The 20,290-nt window shown below is 39.0% G+C and overlaps 1 long non-coding RNA gene across 2 annotated transcripts in view; it reads left to right on the top strand.

Annotated features, from left to right (window-relative positions):
* The window catches only part of LOC115495079 (uncharacterized), an 85,983-nt gene that overhangs the window by 42,581 nt on the left and 23,112 nt on the right, over positions 1-20,290 (top strand). For both annotated transcript variants that reach the window (XR_012055802.1, XR_012055803.1), the window contains 2 exons: positions 11,876-12,065; positions 14,031-14,229. This is a non-coding gene — a long non-coding RNA (uncharacterized lncRNA). The remainder of the gene's footprint in view (positions 1-11,875; positions 12,066-14,030; positions 14,230-20,290) is intronic.

Consider the following 20,290-nt stretch of genomic DNA (forward strand, 5'->3'; position numbering starts at 1 on the left):
CATGGTGCTAAATTCAGTATGCTGAAGGTGTTTCCATGTGTCACTTCTAATAGGATACAGGTGTCAGACAATTTGAGATTATTTCAAACCTAATTTTCTTAGAGTGAAGATACAAACAGTTACACCAGAAGCAGATGTTGGGCCTTTCTCACCCCTCCAAAATGTGGTTTGGCATTCATCCAGGCTGAGTCTATGGGGGAAAAGAGAAAATTATATTTAATTTTGGCTTGCTTGGTTTCTTCCTTTCAAAATCTACATGAGTGTGTAATAAAAAAACAAACCCATCCCTTTTCCCTCTGCTTTACACAGGGACTGAGTATCTTGTTGCAAACAGATGGAGTACAGGCAGGTTGGGATGTGAACGCTTTTCCGTCTCCGCTCTATCACTCTGTGGCCCAAAATTGGACATAAATACCGTCTTTTTCTTTTTTCCCCTCTTACCCATGTCTCTGCTACTTGCTTTTCTGTGGCACTGATGCTGAACTAACATCCAGGAAGCAGAGGGATGGCAAGGACTGCGCCTAAAACAGCGACTCAGGGTCCTGCCCCTGGCCTATCTCCAGTGACCAGCCTGGGGCTGGTCACTGGGACTCGGGAGAGAAGCCCTAAAAGAATCTTCTGTCCCTCTGCCTTCCAGCTGCTTCCATTTTCCCTAGCTTGAAGTAAAATCTCAGCTGTATACATGGATACAGGAACTACATCACTTGTTGGCACTGGCCTATCCTGAGGACAGCAGGAATTCTCCATCAGGAGCTTCAGTGAGTTTAGTTACACTTCATCAGAATTCATATGGGTGTCAGAAAAATGGAGCTCATAACCTTAATATTACAACCTTGTAGAAAAAGACCCTACTCTGAGGCTTGTGGTGTGAATTTTGGGTTCTGCTGCTCAAATACCCCTTTCTGCAACTGCTTTTAGTGAATAAATCTTGTGACTGTAAATGCCACGTGTGCTACAATGGTATTTAAAGCCAAATTATCAGAAAATGCTCCACTTGAACAGGGGATTTTAATCAGTGTTTGTTGGTCACTCAAATGCTGCTGAATGCTGAACAAGAAATTCTTTAAGAGTTAAGAGTCACACATGTACACTTGTAAGTGAAGGGCATTTCTATCCCCCAGCCCTAGGTGCCAGAGGAAGAAGGGCACAAAGTCCTTCCACACATGGAGTGGACTCCACAGATGGACAGACACAGGGGGAGAAATGAGCAGATGGTGGACAGGAGGCATGAAAGCCACAGCTCATCTGCATGGGCCCAGTCCAGATTGCACTGGGAAGGTTCCTGAGTCAGCTCCCTGCCGAGACCGCAGGCAGAGGTGGGGAAATGTGATCAATAGGAAGCATCAATCGTTGGCTTGGCAATCAAAGGCAAAACTGTGGAAATGCCACTCTGTAAATGGGGTTTCACTGCACTGCCAGGAAGTTCTCTAGAGGCATTGGAAGGACCAACCCAGTAACAGGAAATTAATCAGAAGCATTTTTGAGCAGCTCCTTGGCTGGTGAGTGCTGCTGGGGCTATTTATACCTCTGAACTGCAGCAATTTACCCTGCTAAGGAGCTGCTCAGATGTCACACATTAGCCACTGCCAGAACAAGTGACCTTTCTGCACAGTATGTTAAGAACAAGAGATGAAAATTCCCATTTTCCAAGCATGGTCCCAAAAAACCTCTGTGTGCTTGTTAAACCAGCTGCATTGAAGAGGAGTGATTAGAACTGGCCTTTTTATTTTTTTAGTCTGCACCTGTCTCTCGTTCCACAGCTGAGGACACACTGAAATCTACTTCTCTCCAGACCTGATCCTGTAAGAGCTTCAGGTGGTAATTAAATTCATCATTATCTACATCTATTTCTACTTGATGGGAAAAGCCACCTGAAGGCCAGCAGTTGCTGGAACTTGCAGTAATGAATCACCCAGAGGGGGGAAAAAAGCTCCCCAATTTCTCCATCCCCAGATGGGTGAGATTTTTCTTGGTTTTCATTCTTATGGAAGTCGAGGCCTTGCAGAGGAGGGAGGATCAATTTGAGCAGTCTTGTGTGTCGGCCTCTTGAGAAGGTGACAACTTCACTCCCAGCTAGGAAGAGAGGTTCCCTGACGGTTCTATCAAGAAATACACAGGAAGGAACTGTGCCAGATTACTGCAGAAAAGACGTAAGTGGGATTTTTTTTTTTTTTCTGAGGAATTTAAGACATTTTTAGGGAGAAACCTTGGTTCAGCATTGTCCCTGGAGAAATGGGACCAGTCATTTTCTCTCCTGGCATATACCTTTATTGTAAATATGTTTGAAGGGCACAGAGTGCTTTGAGGTATTCCACTTATTCCATGGAAATGAGCAGTAGCATTTTTAATGAGTGGTTTTCATTTAAAGTATCTTCCCTCTTGCATAGGAATAACTTTTTTATTCTCTATTATTTTTCTCAGGTAATTCTTAACACATTGACCTCACCTGCCTTCAGAGCTGAAGTTTCTTCATATTCCCTCAGCTGCTCTTGCCCTGTGAACTGCTGGCATGCTACCAGCAGTCTGATTTCTGGCACAGTGACACAGACCTAATGGCTTCAAAGTTGTCACTATTGGCACTTTTTAAATTCAAAAGCATTGAATATTTCTGCCTTTAAGATGTGAAGGGTGCTTGGAAATTACAGTCACTGTACAAGCAAATTATTCTTTGTACAGTCAGTCAGACATCCCAAGTAATCTCCATTTCTGGGGAAGCAAAAATGTCAAAGTAGAACTTGAATTGGTTTGTGTGAAATTGCTGTATGGGGCTAGGGCAAGACAGCATGATGCTCACTGTAAATAACTAACAAAAAACATGCATAGTACTAAAACATGTCAAAACAGAGGAGTAATTCATTATTGTGATACAAAATGCTGTTTCACCTTGACCCAAAGGGTCACACCAGGTTTTATCATGTGGCAATTAGATGTGACATTCTAAAAAAGATTCATTTTCAAGGGGAATTGTAGCTCTTTCTTTTGTTGATTAATTGTACTTTTGTCACTGCCTGAAATACGAATAAGATTAGTTTTTTTAAGGCAAATGTATTTATTGTGAACAATATCCCCAGAATATCTTGCTACAGAATTAAAACCAAATTAAACAAGAAATCTAGGAAACAGTCTTAAATTATTTTTAGAAATTTTAGAAATATGCCAGATTTAGCAAGGATCTTTTTTGCCTCCTAAAAATTGTTATTTATGTATTTATCTTCTATCAAAGCAAAATAGATTGTAAGATTTTTTTTTTTATTTCAAGGCTGTACTGGACTTTTGCATAGTTAGATTTCAATTACATGATAGAAAATGACCATTTTTGGCATTCTAATTAGCTAGTGAACAAATTCCCTAAAAACTAGGGCTATGAACCAGAAAATGTTATTCATTAATTTTGTTTATGGTGATTTAATTTTAATTATAATACTTTGAAGCTATTTAAATCTACATTTCCATTATGTGTAAGTAAATGTTGCTTATTTTGCAGAAATAATCAAGGCCTGGTAATACAGATCACTATAGAGTCCATAATTAAATCTTTGATGAGTGTTTCAAAGTGATTTTTAAATGTGGCTTATAACGTGCTTTACAAAAGCTTTGCTTCTGTCATTGTGACTTCCCAAATGTTCCTCTGGCATTGTCCAGGTTTAATTTCTATTCAAATTCAAAATGGAAGTGTTTGTAACAGGGTAAATAAGTGTTGTCTGTAGGTAAGGAAAACAATTAATTTTCACAGCAGCTTTCCTATGGAAGTGTAAAGGATCTATCTTCCTGATGTCAAGAGGCCCCCAGTCCACCTGCCCCTCTGACAGCAGAAAAATAGGGTGAAAAGGTGTGTTTTTGTTGATTTTTTTCCTGGAATAATTTCTTTGCTGTTGAATTCCATGTTCAAGACAGACTTTCATTGCCTCATCTTAGAAGATGGGAGCTCCAGGTTTGCAGTGATAAGCAGGCTGCCTGCAGGCAATTAGGGACCTCAGGGCTTGCAGAGTCTAGTCACTAAAATATGTTCCAGCTCGAGTCATTGTTTAACAATCTGAGTCTCTTACAGCTGTGAAACACTCCCATCATCAAGTGGGTCTCTGGGACTCCCTCAGGAACGGCAGGCTCTAGATATCCAGCTGCTAGGAACAAAAATAAATCTCTTTGAAGACTTATTTGCCATCACATTGTGTGAGGACTTAGAAAGGTTTAAGTATTTTAATCACTAATCTCCATTTATCAAATCTTGTCATTCTTAACAAAACTCCAAAATAGTTTCAGCTGTGAGCTGGATGTTGATGACACCAGACTGTCTGTAGGTATCAATTTTGTGGTTGAGATGTGCCACACACAAGAAGTGCCTGTTGCACTCAGAACAGCTCCTGCCCATGCAGAGACGCCAGGGAGCTTTTCAGAACTCATTATTATTTATGCTCTTGGCTGTCATGGAGGGAGAACAGCAGAACTTTAATAGTTATTGATCATCAGCCTCTATTGAGCAGTATTGGAATATCTTTCATTGATGGTCAGTTGGCCTTTGTTGCTGAGAGATGGTGTTGGTTGTCTGTGCTGTGCTGTGATACCAGCAGCAGCAATTACAAGTGATCACCTCAGAGAAATATTCACTGCACAAGTTGGGTTGAAAAAATATCTCAATGCCTCTCAAACTCAGCCAACCCTGCTAGTCTTGACTTCACTGGGATGCGAAGAAATCCCATTTTTCCTCCCTTCTGAGCTGTTTGTTTCAAAATATGGACTGTTTCTCTTTTTCTTCCCCCCAGATTTTTTAATTTTATTGCTGATATAAAAAGGAAGGAAATAAAAAAATTCTAGGTAAATCTGTGTGTAGCTAAAACATTCTTGACCTCTTCCTTGCTAGTACTTAAAAGCATTAGATAAATTAATAGCAAACGTGCTCACAACTTAAAGGTGAGCTCTTAATAACTTAAAAGCTTTTAAGCTGGCAATTATTTCTAGTATATTTCATTAGACTGATTTTCCTTATCGTGTTCCTCCTTGTTTTATAAACCATGTTTGCTTCTCCCTTCTGGAGCAACCCAGAGAGCATCGATGCCCCACTTGTGACATTGGGCTGGGCTGTGCAGTCAGCAGAAGGAAAGGTTGCTGCATGTGGGAAAACACACCCTGTCTCCATATGCACAAATATCCACAAATATCCAAAGTGAGCACTTCAAAGGAACAGCAGCTCCTTGCTGGCCAAGCACGTGGATATTCCAGGAACACCCTCGGTGTTCCCTGCTCTTCTAGGAGACAAACTCCTCCAGACTTCAGGAAAACTTTGCTTCAGCACTTCTCTGTCAGAGGCACAAAAAGTCCTCAGATTATTTAGGGACAAGAACCTTATCCCACTTCAGAGACAAGACAGCTTTTGGATGTACAGAGGTTAGATTGTCTTCCCAAATCAATACAGCATGGGAATGAGGAATAAAACATCCTAGCCCAAAAGTTATTTTGGAGGGGTTTTAGTTCTTTTGAAGCACCAGCCAAAGCCCTTTGCAGGCTCCTGTGGAAATGTTCACATTAACATCAGTTTTTAATTTTTCTATGGTTTGGATCTATTTGATGAAGCGGAGAGAATAATGTTGAAATTGATGGAAAATGGTAAAAATATTTTGACCTGCTCCTGAATTTTAATATATTTTTTTAAGCTGTGTGGTTTTGACTGATTTGTGTCCAGTGCTGCAAGAAGGGAGACCCCAGGCTGTGCTTATGCAGAGTGAGGAGGAGACTCCTGCAGTAGCCCTGCTGACCTCACCTTCTTTCTCAGTACAATTTCTCATCAAATTCCCATAGCTTCTGATATTTTTGTTTAATTATTCCCTCCCAGAAAAGATTTTTCCTCTTACCCTTAGTTCCAAGGTCTTTCTGTCTGATTTATCTTCTATTTTCAGGACTCAATGAAGCAGAAAAACAATGTTAGTCTTTGGTGGCCAGGGAAAAGGAGGAAAGCTCGTGGTGGTCTCCAGATGATCTGGCCTGATTGAAGCAATCTCCTTCCACAAGGAGGGAGCAAAGGGCTGGCGAGTGCAGGTAAAGCTGCCTGCACTCCATGTGCTAAGAAATCACCCACACAAACACATTCCAGCTTTGGCAGTGCTCTAGCAATGGCTATTACTGCTCCAGGGAGGAAATAATTAAAGCCATTTCTTGACTCTGACAGTTTGATACTGGTGGTTTTCAATAGCAAATTACCAACATCTGTACAGCAAAATTCAGCTACTGCAGCAATTATTCAACAGGGCTAACCACAGAGGTGCTAGGAATTTTTCATTTTCTAGATGTCCCCTCGTTAGGTGTGACCTGCAATTGAGACCCAAGCTCCACACGATGGCAAACTTAGAAATGTAAACGAAACCATCTGGAAACCTGAATATTCTGTGAAAACCCCAGTGGCAAATGCATCAAAGCCAGAAAATGAAAAACTGGAAAAACATCTGAATGGCTTTCTTAATTATGTGACAATTTCAAGTTTCCAGAGCAATTCAGAAGTAAAATTTATACAAATGATTAGATTCCACAAAAATTAGGGCTTTTCATTCCCACATACTGTTACAACTGTTTTGCATAGTAAACACAATGAGTGTGACTGTACAAGCTGAAAACTCACATCTACAACCTGTAGCAAGCAGCACAGCACTGCAGATTTTCATTGCTGGTGAAAGAAAGCAGAACTAAATAAGCTCTATATATCTCTAAGTCAAATATTTATTCTTAAATATTAGGTAGAAAAGGTAATGCAAATACAATCAGAGGCTGTGAGATTAAATATGTTTCTAAGAGAGACCTGATTTGGGATTGATAATAAAAATACCTTATTTCACTGCTTATGTAGTAAATACTTGTTTGTAAGGGGTTTTTGTTATAATCCGCTTTGATCATGGTTTACTGATATATAAAACTTGAGTTTAGTTTGTAAATTGGCACTCTGTCTTCTGTTCTGTTTCACTGTTACTGAAGCTGCAGGACCCCATCAAGGTGTAATGTAATTTGCTGTAAAAGTAGGCAGTAATTTTAAAGTAGAGCTTCAGACTTGAGCAATCTTTGGAGTGGCCTGGTGGGGAATAAAAATAGATTGTGCACCTATCAGGTGATAACTGAGAGGCTTTAAAATAGATTAGTCTTCATGGCCCATGTCAGCTGGTTAGGCTATGCCAAAAAAAATCACCTATAGACATGGGACAATTAAACCCTTTAGAGAAGAGAGGAACTTGCTTCCCTTTAGAGAAGAGAGAAACTTGCTTGAAGTGCTAGGAAGTCTGAGCAAGTTCCACAGAGTTAGATCAATTTAATTTAGATATTGATATGCAAGTGCCAGTCAACTTAATAATACCTTTAATTGATTGCTACACAGTTATACTTTGGAGTTGATAAGGATGATCTTACTGTAATGATATTTTATCATAACTATCATACAGCAATCTCCAGGCCTCATTGCAAGCTGTGTGTTGTGCAGGTTATGGTCAGATTTAATCAGTATCTATCAGCTTCAAATCCAAACTTCAGGAAATGAAGGTCACGACATAGCTTGTGGCAGTACAAAACTCAAGTTCTGTGCAGAGGAATTAAGTGTAAACTAAATAGACTGGGAAATATTTGTAGAGTTTTGAAAAGGAAGAGATTCTGCTCTGTGTTCCGTCAGATGCGTGTTATAGAGGAGAAAATAGCTCAGTGAGTGTTTTCTTTTCACTCTTAATCTTCATTTGCCATGAATGTGGACAGGCCGAGGCAAGGTATTATATTCACATCAGCAATGCCTTCAGACACTGTGATGACTTATTGCAGTGAGACCCACATGAATCAATATTGATTGGCCACTTACTTTAAGGCTACTTAATTAAACCTAACAGGATGGCACAGCTTCCAGGCAAACCCACAGCACTGTGATTTATGAGTGCGCTGGGGAGAAAGTGGGAAGGATACAGTGTAACAGTTCTCTTTACTCTGCAATTGAGATCTTTTTGTGTAAGGTGAAATTAAAGAGTTTAAAAAGAGGAGCTGAATGAGTGCAATAAATAAACTAAAAGGGCTGTTTTGTCATTATCTAGGCTGTTAGAGAGGACTTCTGGCTTTTTTCCAGGGTACCTGACTGTCTTATTGCATACTGGTATCATTCAGAGCATCCAACATGAAGCTCTCTAATGTTAGTGATGAAATAAAATTACTTCCCTTTGACTGGGGTTGGAGTGAGCAGAAGTGGCATCACTGTTCTGTCAGGTTGGTCTTTTGTACTTCTACCAAATGTATTTAGTTCCACATATACATCAAATTAGAGTGTTTATTTATGGTATCTACATCTGGGGGAATCTGAAATATGGGTTTTTCCTAGAAATCTCCATCTCTTGATGCTTGGGGAGCAGTAATTTATTTCTTTATTCTACCAAGGTGATTTAGGCAACAAGTTGTTCTTTATGTGACAGCCTTGTGTATTATGTGTTTTTGTTTGACCAGAGATGCAGAGAATACCACTCCTTGTGTCACTAACAAAACCCTGGGGCTTTGCACCTCCAGATATTTCTGTTTCTCAGTGGCCAGTGGGGAGGAAAAGTAAGAGAAGTCTCACATATTGAAATGCCATAAGGAATTGTTTCTCATCTGCTTGTATTTACACAAAAATAAATAGATAGAACTATGACTTTAAAAGTTCAAGCCTTTGAATTGTGCTTAGCAGGCATATGTCAAGAAGTCACTTGCAACACAACTGGGTTTGTTTTTTATCAGCACTTTCAATATCCTGAATCTCTGCTTGCTATTGCAAACAGTTTGGTGAGGGAGCAGCTGAGATGCCAGAGGACAATGTATTGCTCTCTGAGGGAAAAGTCTTGGAAATCATTAAGATAAAGGCAAGAATAGCTTAGAGAAGTGTGATTTAGGCAGTGAATTGTTTTTTTTTTAATATTTCTCCCACAGCCAGAAATAAGCTTTAGGATTTTTTTTTTTTATTTTTATTTCATCTGATACTAGAAGAAACGAAACTTTTTTTGTTTCCTTATTGTACTAAATGATAGTTTGTGTTTTCTGAGCATTCTAAATAAAGCTAGACAACTCCATTGTTTTAGAGAACTTTAGTGATAAACTCCTAATTGAAGTAATGCACTTGGCTGAAATCATCCACTCTATTTTAGTTCTTTACTTTTGGCCAGTTGTATCAATTTCCAAAGACTGGCAGATATCAGTTCTCTGTGTTCAAAAGATTGGATTTTTGAAGGTTTTGAACCTTAGAAGTTACAGAACTTGCTGCTTCAGGTATTTCATCTTGAAGTTTTGTCAGAAGTCTGAAAAATTATGCTTTGTTTCTTGAGTTACATGTAAGAGACCATAGAGTTCTGCCAAGAAACATGTATTTGTAAGGATTTCTTATGAATGAAAAGGATTTTATTGAATGTAGAGTAGTCCTCACAGAGCTCCTTCAACTATTTGCTTTCTCATTCTTACTCTTCACTCATTTTCTTCATCATGTTTATGGCATGAGTGTTAAGATTCTTTGAAGGACAGTGTCTCTGACATCTCAAGAAAGTTTTCTTTTGAAAACTTTTTCTTCTCAGAACTTGTCTTTACCTGGAATTTCAGGAAAGATCATGGTACAGTTGAGCTTATAAGAAAAACCCTTCAAAGAGGACTGCATGTTGCTCCTTGCAACCTGCATTAGTGCTGGAAGAGTGTCTGTGCTTTCCCAAACATTTACATGGAGATCTAACTGGGCAGGAGCCCCTGGACTTTTGTGTGGGTGAGAGAATTGCTGTCTTGTGATGTAGTGTTAACACACACAGCACTCATAAACATAAACAGGACTTGCTGGGATATGTCCCTCTCCTATTAAAAAAATATAGAGATATGAAGTAATATTTCTCTCCACTGCCATCTAGTGAAGTTATTATGCTCTGTAAAGGCTTTGAGACTCAGCTGAGCATTCTGGTAAGGAACTGTATCTTCGTAGCACAGATAGTCTATTTGCCTCCAGAGAGTCTGGTATTCATTCCTGGGATAACAGCAAACACTACAAAATAAAGGAGATACAATAAATTATATTATAGAATTCTGCAGTGGCTATGATGAGAGAGACACTGAAAGGATTTGTGCAAGTTATCATCATTGCAGAAGTGATTTGCAGCACCCAGATTCGAGTTGTAAAGAAAGCAAGCACCAAAAACCTCTGCAGGCAGGTGGAAGGGTGTAAAATCAGGCATTTTTTGTAGAAAGAACACAGGTTCACTGGGGCTCCAGATCTGGTGCCTCCAGTCTGCATCTTCAGGCCTGCAGAGTGATGCCCACCAAACTCCTTAGTGGATTTTCAGCCTGTAATGTCACTTCTTAAAAATAAATTTTTTGAGTTTTTCAGGAATGCCCAGGTTGGTTTGGGCCATGCATGAAGGGTGTTCTCTGACAGCAGTGCTGGGATGGGTACCAAAGGGCTCATGCTGTGAGCACACTACACCTCTCCATTTCTGTTCAGCTCAGCAATTGATTTTGCTTAAAGATCTTTGGCTATTTTTGTAACACATAAGTAGGTCAACCCATCGCTTCCTGGTAGTGGAAATAGCTAAAATAGGAGATACAGATCTGAAATCATTTTTCTCTTCATGTATCATTTAGTGAGCAAAATCTCTGTTCTAATACTCATGTGAAGCCATATTAAAATCAGAAGCTGTTTCCAGTGCAAGAGACTGAAATGAAGTTGAGAAAAGACATAATAATAGTATGATTTAGAGGAAGAAAAAAAATCAAGAGAAGTGCAAACCCGATCCCTTTGATGGCTGAAATGTGTATTTTCACTGCCATAGCTGAGCAGTATCTCTGCACTCTGATTCATTTGCCATCTTTCCACTTCACTTTCACAGGCACAATGGAACAGCCCAAATTCCATCTGATCTGTAAACCTGTGCACTTCCCTCTCTAGCTGTAGTAGCAGTGTGCTGGTTTGCTTGTCTGTTTTTCACTTTCCTTCTGCCAGGTTTACCACAGAATCTATTGCGCAGCATTTAAAGGCAAATTATGTGAGTATCCCTCAGCTCTACCTGAATTATACATTACCTTTGAATAGAAATGAAAGGTGAGTTTATGTTTTAATTTGGGGTTTCCTGCTAAAGTTAGTGCTTCCAGGTGGGAACTGTACATGTACAGACATGCTTTATTTTCTAAAGTTGTATTAAGAAAGTAAAACAAACTGGTCATCTGGCAAATAAAAGACAAATGCAGGGTGGAGTAAGTTTTTTATTATTATTTATTTTGTAGCTAAGCATTTTTAAGGTCTTTCATTGAATTGTGTAATAAATTGTAAATTACATAACAAAATTTCTTAACCTTGTTTGCTAAAATGTGAGAGAGATTCAGGAACCTTTGAAAAATCTGAAGCTTGGAATTCTGAATGAGTTTGTTCTATTCAGTAATTGGAGCCATGTTTAAAGAAAAGGAAAATCCTTTATTTTACTGAAGGAAGGATAAATAGGATTGAATTGTAGCCACTACCCCCCAACCAACCTGAGTGATTGAGAGAGTTGTTGTTTTACCTGTCTCTTGAGGGAATGAATAAATCTTAAATAATAAGTAAATCTTCTAAATAATCTTAAATCACAGTCTGCCCAGGCATATTTACAGAGTGCCAAGGCAGCAAGACAATGACCATGCTGCTAATTATAAGTAAGCAAACAGTTTGGTTCATTGGCCACTTCAGCACTAACCCCTTTTTTTTTTTTTTTTTTTTTTTCATTTTCAGCCAATTTGCATTTAAGCTTCTTTGTTCAAGGAGTCTTCTTCTTAAGTTACAAGCAATGACATTTGAACACTTAATTGCATAGTGCCGTAATACTTCATTTTTATTGAAAAAAAACCCCTCAATTCTAAGTAGAAAAATTCAAACAGTACATTTTTCTTTACTTAGGTTTTCACTCCAAGTGTTGCAAGAGGATGTCATGGAAAGAATATGGTTCCTAAGCAGCCCTGTTATCAATAAGCAGCTAAGAAAGTACATTAGGAACTTAGAGATAATAAATGCATCAGGAAGAATAAAAAAATTTAATTACTGTGGTCTTTTCAACCAGAATTTTAATTCCTGGTTTTGCCATTACCAGGTAAGGCTGTAGTATTTTAAAGTTCTCTTTTGTTCTTTCCATGATTGTTTGTGTTGGACCTCACAGATTCCAAGCTTTTTGTATTTCCCCAAAACCATCAGAGCTTGTGGATATCCTAGTGGGATGTAAATTGCCTTGATGTCCCAGGGTCAAAAGCAGCATGGCAGATGTAATGACACATTCCCTTTGGAAAAGCAACAAGAAAGAAAAGCTGCAGGAGTGCCCAGCCACTCAGAGCACGTTGGTGATGGATCGGGAGCAACAGAGGAGGGATAATCCAGGGCAGTTTGTTGAGAAACTGGAAGGTTGAAGATGGATGACATCCCTAGTTTTTCATAGTGCTCCTTCCACATATACTATTAAATCCAGACTGGAAAGTAAGGTAAAATACTGTAGCATGTGCTGAATGTGGCTTTGCACTGACTTCCAGTGCTGTCATCATTGCAGTATTGTTTTTAATTCCATCCTGTAAAAATGTTCTGTTGAAAAGATAAATCAAGTAAATCAGGTATATGAATATGCAGGACTACTGCAGCTGGATTTGATAAAGCAATACAAAGGTTTCTCATTGTGCCAGCAGGTTGAAGACTGTCCTATTTCCACAAGAGAAAAAAAAGGTTATAAAGAAGGGGGCCTCAAGAGTAGCCTTTAAATAGTTTTCCAGTTAAAAATACATGGATTTTACTTCTAGTCCAGAGTAACATGTAGTATCTGCAGAAATAGCTTGTTTTGTCAAACAGAGGTATCAAAAGAGGTTTTTGTTGTTGAGTTGTTGGTTTGATTTTTCTTAGAAGTCATCCTGGCTGTTATATCCTCTTTTCCTGCTTTCCAATCAGGTAGTAATTGCATTCCACCTTGTACACAGGGTTTCCATTTCATGTCAAAATGGTGCACATGAAAATAAAAACACTAGGGGCAGGGAGAAAGGTCTAAATTACAAAGACTGAGGGTGATGCTGTCACAGTCAGGCCCAATGTCCAACTCCTATCCTAAAACCACCAAGAGTTAATACTTGGGAAGAGTATAAGTATTCCCAAGCAAATAGTGGTAAAAGGAAAGACTTCTAGGGAAACTTATTTGCAGTCTACCTGTCTTAGCCTCTCTTGATGGACATTACTTAAAAGTCATAACAATCACTTCATATTTATAGAGAAGAGCAGAACTCATCAGCCATATATTGCTGTGCAAATTTATTTACAGTTTTAATTTTCTTTCCATTTGCTGAAAGAGTAGAATGATTAAGTAAAATCTTTTGAAAAAAACAAAATAGTATTTTTTTTCCAAGGAGAAGGCATAGAGATATTGCTAATAAGACTGCATTCCTTTGATGTCAGGCCTCACGCTGCATAAACTTCATGAACCCATCATTAGTCCTTGTCAGCTCTTAGGGTCTTTTGGCTTGGGGCCAAACCATTGATATAGTGGAGAGCTTCCAGCTAAAATAACAGCCTCTGCATCTTTATCTTCCCATCCATCAGATTGTTGGTGGAAGATAGGGCTAATTTGTCACTCTACCCACTTGGAAAAGTTTGATAAATGGCTTAATTAGATTTTTTTTTCCTTTTTTTTTTTTTTAAGAAATCACATTTCTGGCAAACTAGAGGTTGGGAAAACAAGGGCTAAGGATTGAATTAGGAAAGGAAAATATTTTTTCTTCAGTACAGATCAGAGGAAACATAATCATATAATTAGGAGAAGTATAGAGAATAAAGTTGTTTGGAAGGATTTTCATAGACAAAAAATCCCAAACTACCCTAACACAAAAATGATCTGTGGGCTGTTCATCTGCCTAAAGACTGTGGCAGACTAGTATCTACAGAAACATTCACCTGCAGAGTGTCTTTTAAAATATGCTGCCCCTAAAATGGCAATGCTTTTCTGTTTGGAGCTCTAGTAAAGATAGCCAGACAGCCTTGTAGCTAAATGAACATATAAATAGAGAATTAACTAACTCCTGTCTTCCAGCAGGCTATTGACACCCAAGGGAGCTGTGCTTTCCAGGAGGCTCCTGGGGTTAGTGCCTACACCACCCAAAGCCAGGACTTTGCTTCAACTCTCATCCAACACATCTGGGATAAAAAAAGGGCTGCTCCAAGGCCATGGATCAAGGACTGAGCAAGTCCAGGTCACAGTTTTGAATGTTCCTACTCAGGATATGCTACAGGTAAAAGGATATTTGCATCTTCTTCTTTTCTTGAGGTAATTTTATGACTTATGAGTCAAGTAACCTACATGGATTAAAATCATTGGTTTTGATGTTTTTCAAACTTGAAGCCAGAAAAGGTGAGAGAAGCTGAGTAAAATTCTTCTCTTAACTGTTGTTTCCACCGCTGTGTTTGGATAATTATCCTTCCACTTTGTGTAATTATGGCATGTATTCCTACATGTGGATATGTTGGTGACAGCTCACAATCTTAACGTTAGAGATGTCTGGGCTTTGTATTTCTAAGCATCTCTTTATTTAACTATTTCATTTGTGTCACCGTAAGAATATATTTCTCCTTTCTCTGGTCTGACATAAATGAATAAAGCAAGAGACAAACTGCATCCTCCTTTTTTTGATAGACTGTCCAGAAATAATTTAAAAACTCTTTAACCTCTGGGCAGAAATTTATAATAGTAAGAAAAAAAGAAACATTTTTCAATTAAAAAGATTTAGAATCCCTTTCTCTGCAGAACACTAATCTGCAATGACACTGAGGAGTAATAGGCCTGGTGTTAGTGCTTCCCCAAGGAAATGTCTTATCTTTTGCACTAAATTAATTGTGTCTTTCTCACACGTCCTAAAACTGTCAGCTTGGGCGTTCTGTGTAAGGAAGTTCATGATTTAAAGTTTCTGAGAAGAAAGGCAAAACAAAAGTGTTTAAACAATAATGACCTCTTATGCTCCACTCTCCATGACCCATTCTGAAGAGGGATAGCCATTAACATTAAATCATTCCTGTTCCTGGGAAAGTCACAGGGGCAACTTGTGGGAGCAGCCTCTGTGTGGGTCAAGTCCTGGAGGCATGCTGTGCAAGAGCACTGCAGCAAAATCCAGGAAAACGTAGGAATGGGTTGAGAAAACATGGATGTCTGGCAAGGACACCATTGCAGAGTTCTGCTATCCAGCCTTCCAGCACAGTTACAATCAGAAATGATCCCTCCTGACTCCTTGGTGGCCTCTCCAACACCAAATCATCCCAGTGCAAATGGTACCTGAGAAGGGTGCTGTTCCTCCATGCCAAGGTGGCAGAAATGGGACCTTAGTGACCCAGTGCCGGCTGGTGAGCTCCTGGCCAGGTGGGATGGAGCAGGAGCTCTTGAAATGGCAGAGGGTGGTGGAGCTGCTCCATCCCACTTGGAAGACCGTGCTGGGGGCATGGCTTCTTGGAAGTGTGAGTGCAGACACCTCACAAGGACTGGGACCTGGGGTTTGGTACCTTCCCTGCAGTAGTTTGTGAGTTGCTGACAAGTCCCCAGAAGCCTTGTCTGGGCTGTCTTGGCTTGTTCTCCATTGCTGCCTTCACCCAGGCAGGAGGGCTGTCCTGGCCCCCAGCTCAGCAGATGTTGTTTGCAGAGCCACTGTTGCAGAAAGTGCTCCTCTGCTGTTCTGCATCACCCTGCTGCTGGTATCAGTTGCCAAGTGGCCTCTGTTGATGTTGGGAGATCAGAGCTCTAAGGCTGTGCTTGTCACTGTGGGACATCTTTAATATAACAGGGGGAAAAAAAGGAGGTACAAAGGCATCTATGCTTCCACGAGCTGTGTAGTGGTCGTGGCTGGACCAGCTGCTCTGGTGAAGCTGTTCATGGACAGGATCTGCTCCCAAGACAGGAATTACCCAGATCCCTAATGAAGTGAAAAGAAGTTTTATTTACAGCTTCAGATCTTCACTAGGAAATCTGATTTATCTAATTGTAGAATCTAAAAGTTCAGCAAAGTGGCTGCACACTGGGACATGAAAAGTGCATTTACAGGATTATTTTTTGCATTGAAGAGAAATCAAGCATTTTCTTCTGTATAAAGAAATGTCTTGGACATGAGGAAGAAAAGGAATATGTTAATCCCTGTGTTACTGATTTGCTATTTTAAAGTAAGTGAATATATCCAATATGTTTTTCTTTATTTTAGAAGTAGAACTGTCAGGAATAAAACTCTCTAAGTCTAGAGTAATTCTTTTTGATTTAGAGCCAGTTGTGGTTATTAATGTATTAAATTAATTCAATATGTTTTGAATTGCTTTGCCACTTGGTTTACTTGGAAACTAAAACCATTTGTAACAAAATAGATAGACTGGTTCTAAGTCAGACCAGTGTATAAGAGCATGTAAAACTAATAGTGCACTTCAGACCATCAAAAAACAATCTTCTGGACTAGATAAAGGACAATTATTAGAAACCAAAACTAAAACTCTTCAGGTACTTGGAAAAGAAAAATAATTATTTACACTTTTATCTTACAATTTGTAATTAAAAAAAAAAAAAAAGTCAATTGAAAGGAAACTCAAGGGTCAGGATGAGATTTCTGCACACACTGAGAAGCCAGGAGAACTGGCAAGAGTGGACTGGAACTAACTTGAAGTTTTGCTGCAAGTCTGCTGTAGATCCAGGCATAGATACAGTTTTCAGCCTGCCTAAATGTGTGTGGTAGGTGATCTCACAAGGTGTTGCTTTATTTATGGATTAGATGGTTCCCAAGAATTGAGGGAGATAAACTTGGTTTCTTCAAGCTGTCAGGTGTCCTTTTTTTTCCCAGTGGTTTACTACATATAGAACAGGCTTAGATACTTTTTTACAGGCGTACTTTTAATACCTTTTGCAAAATGATTGTAGATCTGCCATCAATTTGCTTGTTTATACATGTGACTTTAGAAGAACCTGTTACATTTAATAAATAGAATAGAGATTAATAAATAGCTCCTAACCTGTGCAAATCACTGTGCAGAAATCTTCTCTGGCAGTTTCTCCTAAGACATGAAATGAAGCATACTTTCAATACTTTACCTTACAGTAGACTGAGTTTTATTCAAACCGAAGTCTTGAGAGTTCTATTTAAAGCCTGAGCTGAAATCTTTACTCTTGAACTGTTCATAAAATGCTCAGAAAAACTGAGTTTTCATTACAGGTGTTCAAAATGATGCCTTCAGTTTTATCCAATGGAAAAGGTTAGACAAAACAGAAGTAAAAGGTCAGATTTACTGAAGTGTAAAAACCTGTACAAATGGATCCCATGTGGAGTTCAGTCATGAGCAAGGGTTTCAGGATTTGGTCATAGGGATGACCTGTGGGTTGCTTAGCCATGGACCAGACCTACTCTTCTGGGAGGAGTAGGTGGAACCTACCCTGAAATGGAAAAATTGCCAGTCTTCCACCCACTCATGGCACAATGATCTTTGAACATCAGTTTTAGTTATGGGCTGTCTAGCATCGGGATGTGTCAGATAAATGGGAATTTTGTCTAAATATGTGTGCATTGTTAATAGTTTGATCATTCAGCTGTTGTCAGAGGGGAGAAAAACAACACAGTGACTATTCAAAAACTTCAGTGCTTTATTGTCCCTCCAGTGAGTGTGACAGTAACAGATCTTGTAGTTCCTCTGGCCTAATCTACTGACCAATGGATAGAATTTCTGCCTGAAATATCTAGCCCACTACGTATTATAATAAATTAACTACAATTTCCTTTCAATACAGATTCCAGTTGTCCCTGGACTCACTAAGAATGTGAGAGGGAAACACAGTGATGAGGGGCTATAAACACAAGGGCCAGGACATAAAGCAGAGGATATGTATGTACTCAAAATGGTTTATGTATGTTTGCTTTGATCTTTAAATGTAAACCTAATGCTTATCACAAGTTACTGATTGCTTGCCAGAACCAGATTTGCCTTGCACTGTAGCATCAAACTTGAGGCAATGAAAGCAGCACGAAAAACAGCTTGGCAGAATGAAAAATAGCTTCCAAGCTGTTAGTGCCTTGGACTTTCTTGGCTTTTCTTTGCCTGTAAAACCAGAGGTGAACATATCATCCTTTTAAATTTCTTTGATAAATCTCATCCCCTTTAGGATTAAACATTACTGAACATTTTTATGCCTCAGTGAGCTCTTTCAGAGAAACAAAAATTAATTATTTAGCTCAACATTTATACTCATAAGACCTAATTCCCCTTGACTGTAGTTATTGTAGCTGTGCCCATTCGTACAGAGTGACCACACTGGTACTCTCCTGTCTGCTTTGTGCACTTAGATTTTACGTACAGAGATTTCACGGGGCTCTGACCAGTGGGAAATGACTCAGTAGTGTCTTGCAGGGGTGAGTTGGATGGGTAGATGTCCAACATGGATTTTGGATGCAAAGCCAGGACACTCCTGTGCATTCTGTGTGTGCAAAATCAGGCTTAACCACTAAGCTGAACACATAGAGACAAGAGTTAGTACCTCATAAATACTCAAATATTTGCAAAATCATTATTGGCACAATGTGACTCAGCTCTCCTGAAGGAATTGGGGCCACCTGATTTATACCTTTGGAGGGGATCTGGCAAAGGTGAACAGGGACACAGCAGATGGGGTTTTGAATGGCTACCCTGTGGCTCCTTGGAAAGATATCTTTACTAGCCACAGTCCTTTTAGTTGTCTGGATCTCAGTCCTTTCAAAACAATTTCCTAAGGTGCCTGAGGTAAAAAAGTAAGAATTTTGTGAACAGCTCAGGTTTTATATGATGAGAGTTTGCTGTGAGATGGTAGTTCACAGCAAGCAATAACTGAAACTGTTTTCCATTATTCTTGTTTGCTTTTCTGAGAGCCAGCTAAATCAAGCCTGTATATTTACACAAGGAGCATCCCAATAAGCAGTTCATGTGCAGTATTCAGTATCTGTGTAGCAGCTTAGAGCAGGGAAACAGGTGACAGTGTGTGAAGGTGATACACACTTGGTAGAAGGTGAATTTTTGTCCCAGCAAACCTTTGTTAAAGAAATCAGTGCTCAGGAGGAAGGAAGGAAGGAATGATCCATCCCAGCTCAGACAAAGCCTGAAGCACCTGTACATTAGTTTAATATTTAATATTTTCTGTGTAATCCTAAATTACATATCCTGGTAATGTTGCAGTTTGAAAGAGTGAGATGACACACCAGGAATTATAACAAAAAAAAAAAAAAAAAAAAAAAAGAATCAAGGGAACAAGAAGGAAAGCACATTTTCTGCTTCAGATGATGACTGTTTTAGAATGAATAAAACTTTAAAAGGCTGGCTCCTTTTTTCTATCCTATGTCATGTAAACAGATTAGGAATTCTCTGCTTGAGGAATACAAGGCTTTCTATGTGATACAGTACTGAAGTGCTGAGGTGCAACAAAACCAGTCCACAGATGTGAGATACATCTGATTTGCCTTTTACATTGGACCTGCTGCTTGGCTGCTGAACAGCCCTGCTGTAATCGGACATGTGAAATTACATCCTCATTTCCTTGAGTCCTTGACAGGGACACTGCTAAAGGAGGCCTCTGCCACACTCAGGTTCATTTAGATGATCATCCCAATGCACAGATGTTTGTTCCAATCTCCTCTAGTAAAGGAAGTGGGACTCCATGATTGTGCTACTGTGACATTTCCAGTACTCTGGACAGGGCAGGATCCATGCAAAAATGCTCTTCCTTGCATGGCAGAATTAGCTCTGGCAAGGAATGCGAAAAAGGCAGAAAATGAAGGCAGTCTGCATTTCTTTTTTTTTTTCCAAGTGGCATGATTTGGGGATTAAAATAAGAGGTTTACATTATCTGCTATTCTATTCAAGTTAATATATACATTTCTAACTTGTATGTTATATATTTTGCATAGTATGAATGTAAATAAATTTGCAAGCAGATAAATAATTCCAAATGAAATTAGAAAGAGGTGACCCATAATACTCAACTTGAGTACTTTTATATACTGGCTCCCTATTAGATTTCATGTAGTAATTTTAGAATTTAACAGTGCCAGTGACTTTATGTTCATACTTAAGAGTTACTCCCTCAAACGTAAGTTTTATTTATTTTGAGTAAAATAAATTAAATCACTCTTTTTTTCCATCTATTATCAACTCAATGTATTATATAGTAAAACTGACCTCCTAAACCTTCCCAGGTAAAAATCAACTAACCAAAACAAACTGAGAGCAACTAAAGGTGATTTCAATAGCAGAGTTTTCTGACAATTTAATTCTGTTGCTTTCAGAATTACATCTTTGGTATTATTGTTCTTAAAA

This window comes from Taeniopygia guttata, chromosome 4 (genome assembly GCF_048771995.1).
Source record: "Taeniopygia guttata chromosome 4, bTaeGut7.mat, whole genome shotgun sequence".
In the NCBI taxonomy this organism is placed as follows: domain Eukaryota; kingdom Metazoa; phylum Chordata; class Aves; order Passeriformes; family Estrildidae; genus Taeniopygia; species Taeniopygia guttata.